Here is a 12,932-nt window from a genome sequence, read left to right as displayed (position 1 = left end):
GATTGGGACCAATGAAGAAGAAATACAAGCGCCAAGGAGATTATAGAACAGTGGAAGAACGGGTATATGCCCGGGAGCATAATTCACCCAAGAATTGGCCCAGTTTGATCCCTTCTAGAATGAGGCGAGAAACAAAACTTGTAGTTTCATGTGGAGATGTCCTGAGAGCAAAAACTCATACCATAGTTCACACTAGGGAGCGAGATGAAGATGAAGAAAGTGTGGGATCATCAAATCACATCACAATTTGTGACAAAGAAAGTACCCCACTATATGCAAAAATTGATGATGGATTTGTTAATATTCATGCATGCCATCACATATCTTTTAATGATGGTGATCCTCAAGAAGATGAGGATGCTGAAGATGCGCCACCTGAACTCGAGGAAGGGATAAAGAATACTGTTGATGCATTGAAGGAAGTAAATCTTGGAGTTGATGATGATATAAGGCCTACATATGTAAGTGCTTCGCTGGATGACGATGAAGAGAAGAAATATATTGAGCTGCTTATGGAATTTAGGGATGTATTTGCTTGGAGTTACAAAGAGATGCCAGGGTTAGACCCTAAAGTTGCAGTTCATCGTCTTGCTGTAAGACGAGGTACTCGTCCTATTAAACAAGCGCAACGTCGCTTTAGACCTGAATTGGTTCCTTTGATCGAAACTGAAGTTAACAAGCTCATTGAAGCAGGTTTTATTCGTGAAGTCAAATATCCTACATGGATTTCAAGCATTGTACCTGTAAGAAAGAAGAATGGCCAAATACGAGTTTGTGTTGACTTTAGAGATCTTAATAATGCATGCCCTAAGGATGAATTTCCTCTTCCAATCCCTGAGCTTATGATTGATGCTACAACTGGATACGAGGCAATGTCCTTCATGGATGGTTCATCTGGATACAATCAAATTCGCATGGCACCAAAGGATGAAGAACTTACTGCATTTCGCTCTCCTAAAGGTATATATTGCTACAAAGTGATGCCTTTTGGTTTAAAAAATGCTGGAGCCACTTATCAACGAGCCATGCAGAATATTTTTGATGACATGCTTCATAAAAATGTCGAGTGCTATGTCGATGACTTGGTAGTAAAATCAAAGAAGAGTGATGACCACTTGAAAGATCTGAGAATGGTGTTTGAACGGCTTCGAAGATACCAACTCAAAATGAATCCTTTAAAATGTGCCTTTGGAGTTACTTCGGGAAAGTTTCTCGGTTTTATTGTTCGATATCGAGGAATCGAGATTGATCAAGATAAGATAGATGCTATTTTGAAGATGCCTGAGCCAAAAAATATTCATGAGTTGAAAAGCTTACAAGGAAAATTAGCATATCTTAGGAGGTTTATCTCAAATCTGGCTGGGAGGTGTCAACCATTCAGTCGCCTTATGAAGAAAGATGTTCCTTTTGAATGGGACCAAGCTTGTACCAATGCTTTTGAGAACATAAAGTCTTATCTGATGAAACCTCCAGTACTTGTAGCTCCTATACCTGGAAAACCATTGATTTTATACATTGCAGCACAAGAAAGGTCAGTAGGAGCACTTCTCGCACAAGAAAATGATGAAGGGAAAGAAAATGCCCTATATTACTTGAGTAGGATGATGACACAAAATGAGATCAAGTATTCACCTATTGAGAAGTTATGTCTGGCACTCGTGTTCTCAATTCAGAAGATGAAGCATTACTTCCAGGCTCATATTATACAACTTGTCTCTAAAGCGAATCCTATCAAGTTTGTCATGTCCAAGCCTGTCTTAAGTGATAGGCTAGCAAGGTGGTACCTCCAGTTTCAACAATTTGAGATTGTATATATATCTCAGAAGGCAGTGAAAGGACAAGTGCTAGCAGATTTCTTGGCCAATCATCCAATTCCGAATGATTGGGAGTTATCTGATGAATTACCTGATGAAGATGCAATGCTAGTAGAAATTCAGCCACCTTGGAAGATGTATTTTGATGGTGCTGCACATCGTGAAGGAGCCGGTGCTGGAGTGGTATTTGTCACTTCCCATGGAGAAGTTTTGCCATACTCCTTCACTCTAACACAAAACTGCTCCAATAATGTTGCTGAATATCAAGCACTCTTACTTGGGCTTGAGATGGACATTGATATGAAACAATTGCAACTACAAGTTTTTGGGGATTCCAAGTTGGTGATCAATCAAGTCTTGGGTAATTATGAAGTAAAGAAGCCTGAGTTAATCCCATACTGCAATTACGCTCAAAAGATGATAGGATGGCTTGGAGAGGTGACTATTCAACATGTCCCAAGAAAGGAAAATAAAAAGGCTGATGCATTGGCAGCTTTAGCTTCTGCATTAGTATCTCCTGATGAAATACAAGTTGTGGTTTGCCAAAGATGGATAACTCCACCTCCAATTGAGCATAAAGAAGAATTTCAACAAGTTATCGCCACTTCGGAAGCTGATATTGACGATTGGCGACAACCAATAATAGATTACTTGTGTTATGGAATATTGCCAGAAAACCTTCGAAGAAGAACAGAAATCCGACGACGAGCTCCTCGGTTTCTTTATTATAAAAATACACTTTACAGGCGATCGTTCGATGGAGTTCTCTTACGATGTTTGGGGGCAGATGAATCTACTCAAGCTATGCAAGAAGCACATTCTGGAGTATGTGGAGCGCATCAGTCTGGACCAAAACTTCATTTTCACATAAAAAGGATGGGATATTACTGGCAAACCATGGTGAAAGATTGCTTGGATTACGTCCGAAGATGTAAAGCTTGCCAATTCCATGCAAATTTTATACATCAACCCCCAGAAGTATTGCACCCAACTATTGCCTCATGGCCATTTGAAGCTTGGGGTTTGGATGTTGTTGGACCATTGCCTAAGTCCTCGGGTGGACATCTGTATATCCTGGCTGCAACTGACTACTTCTCAAAATGGGCAGAAGCTGTTTCTCTTAGAGAAGTAAAGAAAGAGAATGTCGCCAACTTCATTCGAGTTAATATTATCTACCGTTTTGGTATTCCTCGATACATATTGACAGATAATGGCAAGCCATTTGATAACAAGTTAATGACGAAGATATGTGATCTTTTTGGCTTCAAGCAACGCAATTCCTCTATGTATTATGCAGCTGCTAATGGTCTCGCTGAAGCATTTAACAAGACACTCTGTAACTTGTTGAAAAAAGTTGTTTCCAAGTCTAAGAGAGATTGGCATGAAAGAATGGAAGAGGCTCTTTGGGCATATAGGACTACGTATCGCACGCCAACACAAGCGACTCCCTACTCTCTTGTTTATGGAGTTGAAGCAGTTCTTCCACTTGAACGTCAAATACCGTCATTGCGCCTCGCCATTCAAGAAGGGCTCACTGATGAAGAAAATGCTCGGTTGCGCCTTGAAGAATTGGAGGCTCTTGATGAGAAAAGACTAGAGGCCCAACAAAGTCTGCAATGTTATCAAGCTCGTCTAGCCCGATCTTTTAATAAGAAGGTTCGTCTTAGATGCTTCCAAGTGGGTGATCAAGTTCTTGTTGTAAGAAGGCCCATTATTACTTCTCGTCGGTCTGGAAGCAAGTTCTCCGCCAAATGGGATGGACCATATGTGGTACAAGAAGTATACTCAAGTGGCGCTTACAAACTGGTTGACTCAGAAGGATTGCGCATTGGCCCCATTAACAGAAAGTTCATAAAGAGATACTATCCTTGAAGAAAAGAAACTCACTCCTTAAGGTACGAGTATAAACTGCATGTTACTCCTGGCCCGCAAGAGTATAAACTGTGCACGGCACCCCATAAAAATAAATGTCCGCTAGGTTGAAAATCTCGAAAGAGGCGGCCTAGGCAAAAGTTTAAAAAAAAAAAAAAAAAAAAAAACATCATCATTCTCTCAGAACTACGTTATGACTTAATCCTCTTCACTGAGGTACGTAGGCGCTTAGAATTACATTCTGAGTTCAGTCGCATGAGTATCCAAAGAACTCATAGTCTCTCTTGACCCTCTCCACCATAATCCATGAGTTACATTCTAAATTTTAGTCTCATAAGTTCAAAAGAAATGGGGCACACTGTTATTTGAGCATCACAATGTTCTTGTATATTGTCATACATGACATATTAATTAAAGAGGGCTAATCAAGACATAATTTGAATTGACTTCAAAGAAATATTCGTACAAATCCATAAAGCTATTAGCTGTGATTATTGTACATGTTGTAGTTTTTTGGATTCTCTACACTAAGATACGAATATTTTCTTTTAATAAGAACATGCGAATGTGAATCTATCAGCTTTTCTGTATGTGAAATTCATTTTTGAAGATTGCTTAGAACTATCCTGCAAGACTTGAACTATAAATTTTGGATATGTTAAGAAGTTTGATTTCTGATAAATTGAAACTCTCCTGGATTTGGTGCTCATACAATGATATATCTCTTGTACTATCGAAACACAAAAGGTATCGCAACTTTGAAGAAGAGGAAGTCAAATCTCTAAGGTAAACTATGATTCAATCTATAAAAAAAAAAAAAAAAAAGCGTTAGCGCTTAAATTAGTAATTCAATAATCATGGTAATGAATCTCAATAATGAACTATTATATTCTTTGGGCAAAACCTATGTCTGACTCAGACGGTGTAAAGTCTTTGCCACAAATCATGTAAAGTCTTTGCCTCAGACGGTGTAAAGTCTTTAGCTCAGACTATGGAATGCCTTTTCCCACAAATCATGTAAAGTCTTTGCCTCAGACGGTGTAAAGTCTTTAGCTCGGACTATGTAATGCCTCTGACTCAGACGGTGTAAAGTCTTTGCCACATATCATGTAAAGTCTTTGCCTTAGACGGTGTAAAGTCTTTAGCTCAGACTATGGAATGTCTTTTCTTTGCCACAAATCATGTAAAGTCTTTGCCTTAGACGGTGTAAAGTCTTTAGCTCGGACTATGGAATGCCTCTGACTTAGACGGTGTAAAGTCTTTGTCACAAATCATGTAAAGTCTTTGCCTTAGACGGTGTAAAGTCTTTAGCTCGGACTATGGAATGCCTTTTCTTTGCCACAAATCATGTAAAGTCTTTGCCTCAGACGGTGTAAAGTCTTTAGCTTGGACTATGAAATGCCTCTGACTCAGACGGTGTAAAGTCTTTGCCATAAATCATGTAAAGTCTTTGCCTTAGACGGTGTAAAGTCTTTAGCTCGGACTATGGAATGCCTCTGACTCAGACGGTGTAAAGTCTTTGCCACAAATCATGTAAAGTCTTTGCCTTAGACGGTGTAAAGTCTTTAGCTCAGATTATGGAATGCCTTTTCTTTGCCACAAATTATGTAAAGTCTTTGCCTCAGACGGTGTAAAGTCTTTAGCTTGGACTATGGAATGCCTCTGACTCAGACGGTGTAAAGTCTTTGCCATAAATCATGTAAAGTCTTTGCCTTAGACGGTGTAAAGTCTTTAGCTCGGACTATGAATTGCCTTTTCCTTGCCACAAATTATGTAAAATCTTTGTCTCAGACGGTGTAAAGTCTTTGACTTGGACCAATGTAAATGTACCTCATATGTTGATGAACTCAAGAGGATATGCAAAAAAGAGTATCAAAATTGTCAATACCAATGATGAAAATAAATAGAAGGAGAGAGTCTATTTATAGACAAATAGTGATGGTGAGAGAGTCCTTCTTCCAAAGTAATTGTAATTACTTTTTTTTTTTTGGTAGAACTCTAGTAAAATGATACAAATTTATTCTCTCCAAATCCTAATTGGATGTGAAATTGTGAAAATTTGGGCTATCCATATTCTAAAAGAAGTGTGTCCTTTCAGAATTCTAATTGGATTTGAAAGACAGAATAAAGGGTAGGCATTTGCAAAAAAAAAAAAAAAAAAAAAAAAAAAAAACGTGAAAAAAATAAATAAATCAATTATCTAGAACGGTCATGAAAGTATTAAATTCTCAATTTTGGATATGTTATAAATCGAGAAGTCTAGTTTCTAGAAAATCACACCGTTCATGATTCTTACGTATCTACAATAAGATATGAATTTTCTACGACAGACATGTCAAGATGAGGAAAAGGTTGTTGAAAATCAAAGAAAAGAAAGAAGAAAGTACCACGGCGCTGATCTTCAAGCCACATTGCTGCAAAACAATGAAGGGCAGACATCTATTTATAGAGGTTTATTAGCACCTATTATAATTAGATTCAAACTTGAATTAGGCTTCTACAAAATTGACTCCTAATCGGATACCAATTAGTGGTGGAATCTTGCATGACAAGTAAACACCCCCCCCCCCCCAAAAAAAAGGCACAAACAAACAAACAAAAAAAAAAAAAAAAAAACAAAAAAAAAAAAAAAAAAAAAAAAAAAAAAAAAAAAAAACGTGGAAAAAAAAAATCATTTTTTTTTTCTTTCTTCTCTTTTCTACTCGTCATTGGATATAACTAATTTGCTACATTCCTACTCCAACAGTGATGAAGATGTGCATCAATATAGTATGAATTCACGGTACATCTCAAAATAAATGGCATGTCATTATCCTACAAGTAATACTTCAAGCCTAGTCTTCAAAAGATAAAATATCTCGACAAGACTTGAAGCAGGGGGCATTTGTAATCATTTACAATTTATTAAATATAAATTTGTAGAATGGTTCAATTTATATTAAATTCAAGATATATTAGTCCAAATAAATATTTTGGATTAATAAAATTGGGTCGATTATTTAAGCCCAATAAATGTGGATTTAATTAAAAACCTAAATCCATTGATTTGGGCTATAAAGATGACTCCACTTTGTTAAGCCCAATATCATCTCATCCTAAAGGCCCAAAATCATGCCACATGTCAAAGTTAGGTGGCAATCCAAGTCAAATTAAATAAGCCACTAAAATTATGTCATGTGCCAAAGTTAGGTGGCAATCCAAGTCAAATTAAATAAGCCACTAAAATCATGTCACATGTCAAAGTTAGGTGGCAATCCAGGTCAAATTAAATAAGCCACTAAAATCATGCCACATGTCAGAGTTATGTGGCAATCTAAATCAAATTAAATGAGCCACTAAAATAATGTCACGTGTCCATATGACATGTTCTCACCAATCAAATTAAAACTCTTCAACAAAGAAATCTGATTGGTCAGTTCAAACCAACCAATCAAATCACACCCTCATACCACTCCCTATAACTATAAATAGGGGTCCTCATTATTCTGAGAGGGGAGGGTTTTTGAAAGAACAAGAAGCAAGAAGAGAGCTCGTGGATCAAAGACCGCAAATTCTCTACAAAGCTACAAAGTTCAAGCAATCAAATTCAAGTTCAAGATCAAGAACGAAGAAGAAGATCAAGATCAAGTTACTTGTTCATCTTTACTGTTCGTCATAACCATACAAGTGTTCGTGACGAATAATTCAAATCCAAATTCGAAAACGAAGATTCAAGATCAAGCTATTCAAGCCCTTGACTCTAAATCAAAAACAAATTCAAGTTCAACGTGTTTCATATTACTTGAAGAATCAGAGGATTATTATAGAGATTGTAACCGCATTACATTTTGAAATCAAATACTACACCTTGTTACTCCAATTTTCCGGTCTTGATTATTTATTTTTCTCGGCTCGAAAATTTATTGTTTACAGCCTAATTTGAATAGGCATGAAGTTTTTTTTTAAAAAAAAATTGTAATGTTTTTTAAAAAAATAAAAAGTATTGTCAAATAAATGAGATTCAACATAGGTAAAATCTTGATATTATGATTAAATAGTTATACGTGTTATTCTTTTAGATATCGACTAAAAAGAAAAGTGCATTACTTCCTTCGATTTATTTTTACTTGTTGTTCTTACTAAAAATAGATGGTTTACAATAATTATTATTTTAAAAAATCAAAATATAATTAGTCATTTGTTTTCAACTTTACCCTTAATCATAAATATGAGAAAACATTAATGTGGTGCAATAATAATTTAGTCAAATTATTCTCTAGTGAGAAAATAGCCAAAAAAATCCTTCAAACTATAGACGGATTTTCAACTACACACTCATGCTTCACGGAAGACCTATTACCCTACTGAATTTTTTAAAAGTATAATATATATAACCTCTCAAAAAAATCACACCCAGATTTGTATTAAAAAGTGATCTGCACGTGCCCTGCCATGTAATATTATATTATTTTTTTATAAAAAAATTATTATTTATTATTTTAATTCTATTTTTCCCTTTTATATTTCCCTTTATCGTTTTCTTTTTCTATTTTTTGTCTTTTCTTTTCCTTTTCCTTCACATCTTGTTTTTCTCCGTAGATATGAAACCCAGGAGCACATTACTTTCTTCTCATCACTTCTTCTCCTCTTCTTCTTCTTCTATTTTTTCTATTTGTTTACTTTTATATAATTTTAGTGAAGTTTCATCCAACGGATAGTGATAATATTGCTAAATCGAATTTGAGGCTGCCCAAAATGAATTTATGATTTGAAGTATAAAGATTATTTTTGCTACTTTTAATCTTGTTATCATGGTCACCGTCTACGAAAGGTATTTTTTAGAACGAAACTAATTTGTCGGTCTCAATTTTAAATATTTCTTAATCTACTACTACTCAAAATTCAATAACAACAGATAATGATAGCCGGAGAATTTTTAGATCTGGAAAAAGAAGGTGGAGGTTTCGGCCTAGCAACGACAAAAATGATGGTGTGAGAATGAAAAATAAGTGTATTTTGAAAAAAGAAAGGAAGGAGATAACATTAGTGATAATTGAACGGTGAAGTGATTTCATCGTATTTTTCGGCAATTTAAATCCAGGAAAATGTTGAAGAGAAAATAAAGAAGAGAAAGACAATAAAAAAGAAAAAGGTAACATAATCTTAAAAAAATCAGAAATTTAATATGAAAAGGAAAAATATTTGTAAAGTTAAAGTTTAATAAAAATAAAATTGTCTCTTACTCTCTTTGAGAAAGTGAATACACTCTCTTTGGCACCTTAGCATCTAGGGTGAAATTAATTTCATTTTAAAATAGTCTAGGAGGGTAATAGGACCTCCATAAAGTATAGGTGTATAGTTGAGAATTTGATAATAAGTTGGAGGTGCATTTGACTATTTTTTCTTTTATAGTTTATACTTTTTTTAAAGGTTTAAAAAAAAATGACAAGTAAAATGGACGAGAAAATATTGTATATAATAAATTGGGACACAAGTATTATTATTATAGTACTCATTGTGTAAAACGAAATATTTTTAATATTAGTGTATTATAACTTCTGCAGGAAAGTATTTTTTTAAAAAAATTTCAATTAAAATATAATTTTACTTATTATGGATCTATTTGCTTATAATTGTTTCTTAAGCAAATTGATTTGTGTAACTCTTTTAACATGTCAGAATGCAAAAAAAAAATAGTATAATAAGGTTGTTTATTTTTTTTTATATTTTTTTGTTACAATAAAGTATATATATAAAAAAAGTGATGATTTTATGCCGATAATAGAAAGTTTGAAGTTTGAAGAAATTTACCCACTAACCATGTCATCCATTTTCAGCTAAACACCTTAGTATACCGAATCTATCCCTCTGATTACAATCAATTACCTCGATTTAATCAATTTGTTATTGCTAAATAGGAAATTCCCGACAAATTATCGTTCAAAGCAAGTTGGCCTTTTGAAGGAAAAAAAAACGGAAAAAGATAACTCAAACAAACCTTGTTCTAAAATCAGCTTATTTTAAATGTGATTTTTAAAAATGTACCTTGGATGATTATTTTTTTTGTATTTCACTAATAAAATTTAAAAATTCTTTTTGAAAAATACCAACTTCATTTAAAGAGTTTCTAAGTTTATTTTCTCAAAAAGAATTTTTTCAAAAGTATACCTTTTAAAGTGTTTTTTTTCGTTTCTATTCAATATTCGGAACGAGCGTAGAATCTCAATTAAATTCAAATCGCACAAGATTTTCTTCATATCCAACACTCAAACTCAAGACTTTTGATTAAGAGTGTACCAATCTCACTACTTCACCACAACCATTGTTGGTTTTTAAGCTTCTACTACTCCCCCAAAGGCCAAAACATTTCTTTTCTTCCAAAAGTTAGCCCAAATACGTCTGTTTTTCTTTAAAAATAATACTAAAACATTTTTGTCTTCCCAAAATCTTAGCCAAATAGTAGTCTATAAGATCATTTTTCATTTTCACACACTATGAATAAATCATTTTTTAGTAAGAACTTTTTATCTTTTAAGTGAATTTTTTTAATATAAAACTGATTTAATCGAACTATAAAATTAATATCATATACAAAATGGAAAACCGAAAAAAGTCCATCACTTGTCCCATCTAATTTTTATTTAAAGTTTCAATGTGCTAAAGCCTAAAGCTAATAATTTGAGAAATATTATTATTATTATTATTATATATATATATATAAAAAAAAAATGGTCGTTTGATGAGCCTACCAGAATTCTTTTATTTTGTACATTGCTATTTCGGGGCAGGTTTGCCGTTCTTTTTTCAACCATATAATAAAGAAAATAGAACTTCGAACAGCACAGAATAAACATTAAATGGAGCTCATTAATTTTAAGAATTTTTTGACAATTCACTTTTTGTAGTACTGGGGTTAAATTAATTAATTAAATAATAAACAAATTAATTGCACACCAATTATAGTTTCTAAGTCAAATAATACTAGAATCATAGTGCGAAAATAAAACCAAGAAAGTAATAATTAATACTCCTAAATATGAAATGATGTTTTTTTATCCTTAAAGTAATTGCGCCGAAAAGTTGATTTGGTGTTAATTTAAGTGATATTTCTCCATTTTATTTGTTTCTCACTTTTATGTTTTTATGAAAAAGAATGTTTTTTTTTCACTAACTCTTTAATTTTAACTTTCTATGTTTAAGATCACAAATTTCACATATCTTTAATTTAAGATTATGAGATTCAATTTCTTTTTGATTTTCTTAAATTTTGTGTCAAATAAAAAATCAAAACAAACAAATAAAATAGAAGGAACAATAGGTACTCTGGTTTTAGAGAAAAATAAATTAAAATAAAGATTGAATATGCTTTAATAATAGGGTGTAAATGTCATTAAGATTCACATGCATGAGTTGCATGCATGAGGGGATATTTGGTCAAAGTTAGTCTTAAAGAGAGTAGTTTTACATTAATACCAAATGTAATTAATAAATCACGAGTGGCGTAATGAGCCACATAAAGGCTTTCTTGCTTATATTTCTACTAATTTCACGCATCTGCTTTGATAGCTATTAATGCTCTCTTATCAACCTCTCATCAATTAAATATAAACTAATAGTAATCGTGTTTTGTAGGTCATTATACTATCAAATTATTTTTTTACCTACTATAATTAATAGGTCATTTATTATGTTTTGTAGGTCAAAATCATGTTTGTTATTTGTATTTATTTATAACTATCTTTCTAGTAATATGATTATGTAAAATTTCTTTACTTTAATTTATCGATTTATATTTTAATAAGCTCTTCTTCATAATGGATTCAAGTTATATATATTTACAGCGTAATGAATTTTGACTATATTAATATATAGCTTAACGTGTGGCAGTAAGTTATTAGTATCATTTTTACTAAGTTACCATAGCTGACATCAAATCTTTAATTTTTTTACACAAAATTTATATATACTTCTGAAAATTAGGTAAAAAAATACTATAATATATAAAAAATGTTTCGCATAAATTTAAACAGAGAAAGTACGTCAATGTGAAAAACTTATGGATTTGTGATAGAGTTACTTTGGTTACCAACATGAGTTGTGGTGCAGTGGTGAGATTGCTTCAATCTTAATTAAAGGTCTCGAGTTCGAGCCCTGAATATGAAAAATATTCCGTTGGAAGCGCCACCCTCAGAATCAACCCTACAGTGCGCGATTCGAATTCTATCTAGGCTCTGAACATTGGGTGAGATATAAAAAAAAAGAGTTACTTTGGCTTACGAAATCCACCTCAAAATAAAAGTCATACTCCATATGGAACCATCACCCTCTTGCTTGCCCTAATCTTGCAGTTTAGATCTATGTGCATATTTCACCAATATTCATCTCATTCTATTTTCAAACATTTTTTTTTATTTCCAAACAAAAGGGAAAAAAAAAGATTGCTTGTAAGAGAGTTTATATATTTATGTAAAAATTAATTTGAAGGACAAATTATTTTCCTTTTTCTCTTAAGAAGTCTTTATTGGATTCTCTGTATGTCTCTCTCTTTATCGTCCTCACACTCTCTGACACACTGCACTCTCTATATGGCGTAATTTTGGTGCCTGATAGTGCAAGCTAAGCAAGCACCCCACTTTTTTCTTTTTCTTTTTTTTTCCTTAATTTTCCAAAAAATATTTTTCTCCACTAAATAAAAAGAAAAGAAAATTATTTTTATTTACATGTATTAAAAAAAAAGATGACTTAGGTTATATATATTGACCATCTAAAAATAAAATGTAGTACATGATAAATTAACATAGACAGATCAAGAATTTACAGTTTATTAATTTTGAATTCTAATGCTATTGATTTGTAAATTTATAATTTGTACATATTAAGTGGATCTTTTAAAATAAATAGAAAATTTGAATTAAAATTATTGAATTATTTTGGATTATATTATAAACATTATATTCTCTTGTGTCATTATATAATATAGTTTAATTGATTATAACAAGTTTTTAACTATATTTCTATTTATTAATAAAGAATCTAATTTTTACAGATGGGTATATTAAAATTACACTCATTATTAAATAAATAAAATGGGCTGTTCTTTTTTCTCTCTCTCCTATCTCTCTCCAACTCTTTTTGGGTCCTCGCTACTTCTATAAGCTCATGTTAAGTGCTTCACTCACTAGCAAAAACACTCTTCATCCCATTCCATTCTTTGTCTATCTCATCTTCTTCATCACCTCTTTCATTTATATAATTCCAAAATTAACT

The 12,932-nt window shown here is 32.6% G+C and overlaps 1 long non-coding RNA gene across 1 annotated transcript; it reads right to left on the bottom strand.

Moving 5' to 3' along the window:
• Positions 1–4,114: 4,114 nt before the first annotated feature.
• On the bottom strand, positions 4,115–5,564 carry LOC129884617 (uncharacterized). Its single transcript, XR_008765969.1, has 2 exons — positions 5,517–5,564; positions 4,115–4,489 (listed from the first exon to the last, which is right to left on the bottom strand). It is a non-coding gene; the product is annotated as an uncharacterized LOC129884617 (long non-coding RNA).
• Positions 5,565–12,932: the final 7,368 nt, after the last annotated feature.

The sequence above is a fragment of the Solanum dulcamara genome, chromosome 4 (assembly GCF_947179165.1).
Source record: "Solanum dulcamara chromosome 4, daSolDulc1.2, whole genome shotgun sequence".
NCBI lineage: Eukaryota > Viridiplantae > Streptophyta > Magnoliopsida > Solanales > Solanaceae > Solanum > Solanum dulcamara.
This window is presented reverse-complemented; position numbering and strand designations above follow the sequence as displayed.